This window comes from Salvelinus sp. IW2-2015, unplaced genomic scaffold, assembly GCF_002910315.2.
Source record: "Salvelinus sp. IW2-2015 unplaced genomic scaffold, ASM291031v2 Un_scaffold3952, whole genome shotgun sequence".
Taxonomy (NCBI): Eukaryota; Metazoa; Chordata; class Actinopteri; order Salmoniformes; family Salmonidae; genus Salvelinus; species Salvelinus sp. IW2-2015.
In genome coordinates, this window is record NW_019945226.1 from 10,571 (window position 1) to 15,514 (window position 4,944).

Genomic DNA, 4,944 nt, shown 5'->3' on the forward strand with positions numbered 1-4,944 from the left:
CTGGGCTTGGAAATGGCACGTCTTGTCACGACTTCCGCCGAAGTCGGCTCCTCCCCTTGTTCGGGCGGCGTTCGGTGATCGTCGTCACAGGCTTTCTAGCCATCSCCGCTCCATTTTTCTTATTMCCATTTGTTTTGTCTTGTTCCATACACACCTGGTTTTCATTAWCTAATCACACTGATTGTATTTAGTCCTCTGTTCCCCTCCATGTCTTTGTGTGAAATTGTTTTGATGTTATGTGGGTATTGTTACGCGCCAGACTTTTGTTTATGTTCCGTGTTTTGGGCACGTTATATGTACTTATGTACTTTCGTTTGGACTGGAATAAAAAGTGCGCCTGTTAACTACACTCTGCTCTCCTGCACCTGACTTCGCCTCCAGTACACACCCGTAACACGTCTCTTGCTCAAGGGTGGTGAAGATCTCCTCTGAGTAATATGGGGATTCTGAGGGGTGGATATATATTGTTTAAAGGAACACATATTTTTCTGTCAGTACAAGTTATTTTTTCAGTTTTAACCAAATGCGAAATTTAAACATTTTGAGGGGATCAATTAGATTTTGTAGTTTGGATATGTACCAAATGATCAATCCTCCAGAGTCTCTGCCTCTATTGACGGGGCTGTGTTTCTGTGATGGCACATTTACCTCTCTGTAGCCTGTGGGACAGTGAGTGACAATGTCAGCCTTACACCATGTCTCCTGCAGAATGATGACRTCAACATCTTTAAGATTTTTGTTGAACTCCAGTGCTAAACTCTTCAGTCCAAAGRYTGATGAGTTTAGGCCCTGAATGTTCCACATGCTAACTAATAGTGATTTCATGTTGCAAAAAGAAAGAATAGCATATTCAGAAATACAACTACTAACTTTTAAGTTGTTAAGAGTGAGATAAATATGTTAAAAGCAAAAAAAAATATATTATATATTATATATATATATACACACTACCGTTCAAAAGTTTGGGGTCACTTAGACATCTCCTTGTTTTTGAAAGAATAGCACATTTTTTGTCCATTGAAACAACATAAAATTGATCAGAAATACAGTGTAGACATTGATCATGTTGTAAATGACTATTGTAGAGGCTGCATACATTTAGCAGGTAGAATTTCATTAATGCTCCTGAACTCCTGCTCTGTGCAGAGGCTTCACATGGATGGGGAACAGGCCCCCAATGACCAACATCTCCTGCCCGATAAACACTGCCGGAGACGGGCTTAGCTATCGCAGCCGACAATCCGCCCTCTCAACCTCCATCCAGACCCAGACACACCCAGGGACATGGAGACAGTAGAGCAGCCACAGCCAGCCCAGAGGCTGCATCACTGGAGAGAGACAAAGGCCGAAGACTGGGAGATTCCGTCACCTGTTGGAGAGAGACCAAACCAAGACCTTGCAGACGAACACTCTGTAGACAGAATGATATTAACAAAAAGTGCCATCAGTGGAGATATACAGCCATTCAACACAGACACCTGTAAAGACGTGAAAAACAGCGATTGACTACCAAAACTTTGTTCTACTCCCTACCTGCAACAGTAAACTTATCCTGGTGAGACAGACAGACAGACGAGAGAGAGGATGAGTGTCGTCAGTCTGGCATCTCCGCAGAGAGTGTCAGAGTGAAGAGGGAGAGGAGAGAGAAGGGAGCTGCATGATATAGGGGAGAAATGAGCCCCGGCTAAAACAACACAGCAGCCCCACCAGGGGGGTGCTGTAGGAAGGAAGGGGCAGGAGGGGTTAATTGACTGTTATTGGAGGATACACTTGGGGAGCAGGTAATGTGGGGTAATTGGAGTAAGCCTGTGAGGGTGATGTTAATGAAGGTAATGTGGTAGTACAGGAATCAGTATCTGTTCTTCACAACATCTGATGGATCCATTCAGACAGATATTAATCATTTCGTGTACTATTTTATTTTACCTTATTTTACTAGGGGCTAAGTCAGTTAAAGCAATTCTTAATTTTCAATGACGCACTTGTGGGTAACTGCCTTGTACAGGTGCAGAACGACAGACATTACCTTGTTGAGTCGGAGATTCAATCTTTGCAACCTTTCGGTTACTAGTCAAACGGTCTAAAACACTAGGCTACTTGCCACCCCTAATTAAATCCCGGCACAGCCAGTAAAATCCACTTTTCAAGCTGAAAGGTGGCCTAGAGTTTACCCATGATTTTGCAGCAATGATCGTAAGGTAGAGGTGGGGTTTAAGGGCAATGGAGGGGGCTAGGAAGGGGCTGAGAGACGTGGGGTTAGGAGGTGGGTAGGGAAGGGGGGCTAGTGGAGGTGGGGTTAAGGAGGTGGGGGTTAGGGAAGGGGGGCTAGGAAGGGTGGGGTTAGGGAAGGGGGGGCTAGGGTGGTGGGTTAGGGAGGTGGGTTAGGGGAGGTGGGGTTTATGGGGAGGTGGGGTTAAGGAGTGGGGTTAGGAGGTGGGGTTCGGGAAGGGGGGTTAAGGAGGTGGGGGTTAGGGAGGTGGGGTTAGGGAGGTGGGGGTTAGGGTGTGGGGCTAGGGGTGTTGGGGGCTAGGGAGGTGGGGTTAGGTGAGAGTTGGGGTTTAGTGAAGGTGGGGTATAGGGTGTTGGGGCTAGGGAGGGTGGGGCATAGGGATGGTGGGGTTAGGGAGGTGGGGCTAGGGAGGTTGGGGCTAGGGAAGGGGCTAGGGAGTTGGGGTTAGGGAGCGTGGGGGTTAGGGAGGTGGGGCTAGGGAGGTGGGCTTAGGGGAGGGTGGGGCTAGGGAGGTGAGCGTGTTAGGGAGAGTGGGGCTAGGGAGGAGTGGGGGCGCTAGGAGGTGGGGTTAGGGTGGTGGGGGCTAGGGAGTGGGGGCTAGGAGTTGGGGCTAGGGAGTTGGGGTTAGGGAGGTGCGGGTAGGGAGGTGGGGCTAGGGAGGCTGGGGTTCAGGGAGCGTGGGTCGTTGAGGGAGCTGGGGTATGGGGTGTTGGGTGGGTTTTAGGTGGGGTTAGGGAGGTGGGGTAGGGAAGGGGGTATAGGGTGTTGGGGGTATAGGGTTGGTGGGTTAGGGAGGTGGGTTAGGGGAGGTGGGGTTAGGGAGGTGGGGTTAGGAGGTGGGGTTAGGGAGGTGGGGTTAAGGGAGATTGGGGTTAGGGAAAAAGGTGGGGTTAGGGAGGTGGGGTTAGGGACGGGCGGGGACAGGGAAGCGGAGGGAGGGGAGAATGGTTTACAGGGAGTTTTTTTATAATGGGAAACGACGCAATGTTGTGCGTTTCCATGCTTAGTTGCTGGGCTTTTTGTTAGCACATCGCATGAGCTTATCAGACTACAATAACAATTATTTTATTAATATAACATTTGGCGATAGCTAGGCATTCTCTCTGGAATTTGAAAGGGACCTTTAACGAAAAACTGTCGCGTATCTAGGCGTTCAAGGTTGTCTTGAATATTCTGGCAAGCAAAGCGATGTTGATATAGTAATGTTCCAAGTTAAAGCAAACACCTGCTCAGTATAGGAGCACATAAAATGAGGAAGCCATTTGTACAAAATGTGTCTTGTTTAATAACTGTAATATCGGGCTGGCTTTTTCCATACAGCCGCAAACAAAACTGAAGGTGTAACCATATGATATGTGACAAAAGAACTGCAAAGCTCAAATAGGGGGGGCTCCCCCAGGCGAAGACCAAGAAGGGCAGAAACACTTTCGTATCAATGCATCTAATGGAAAAAACAATTTTTCATTATTTAATGTTAATTTTACGAATTCATTAATAATCATGACTTTTTTTTGGATTACTCTGAAGCAGCTTTTAGCTAAACTTTTTCTGAATTCCATCGTTATTAGGAACTGACATGAATGCCAATTTTGGGGATGCGGGACAAATCTAATATGAACCCACTACAATGCCACATGCCACAAGCGGTCTATCGGTAGTCATATATGTTGACGCTTACTACCGGCCTTCGCTCTAACATTATACTCATCTGATTACAACCTCTTTTTTTTTTGTTCATTACGCTGGTGGAGTATGTCCACATGACCAAATGCAAACGGGTTACACTTTCTAGCTGCAAACAGGGCATACAAACACTTTTCTGAAACTTCTACTGGAATCGATTTTGCATTATTATATACACCTCTATTTTCTAAAATTAGAAAAATAGGATTATCGACAGCATTTGTACAAAGTGGCTGCTCTTTCATGCATGGCTTTCATCATCCCGCAAAAACATTAAGATATGGCGGCCTTTCTTTCATATTTTTCACCTAAATGACATAGCCACAAGGACCAAGCTTAAATCTACTCTGTAGGCTCATGGGCTGCTAAGCAGGATATGCAATGGTAAGGTTTGAATGGAAATCCTTTGAAGTTTTGTGGAAATGTAAGAGGAAATGTAGGCGAATATAACGTATTGGAGTCTGGTTAAAGGATAATACAAGAAGTAAACCAACCGTGTTTTTGTTATTTTTTTTTGTACATCATCTTGAATCAATACAATAAGCCTAATGGTATTATTCCAGCCCAGTGCATTTAGATTTTGGCCGCTAGATGGCATGCAGCGTATGTGGCAAAGTTTTAGACTGATCCAATGAACTCTTGCATTTCTGTGCAATATTTTGGGTAATAAAGAGCTGCCCAAATGTGCCTAAATTTGTTTGTGACAATAACTTTTTCATGTCAATAACTAGTGGCCTCTCCTCAATACAATATAATGGTATTAATTTCACTGTAAATGCTGCTGTAAATTGGACAGTGCAGTTGATTAACCAGAATTTAAGCCTTTTCTGCCAATATCAGATATGTCTATGATCTGCCGCTGGGAAAATGTTCTGTTAGCTTAGGCAACCTCATGGCTATCAGATCAGGCCTACATTAGCTCATGCCGTCCCGCAGGGGACCAGCAATCCTGGAAGAAGTGAACGTATCTATTGTCAAATGAATCTATTGCCACGGCTGAAATTTCTGTAGTTGCATGTTTCGCCATGTTT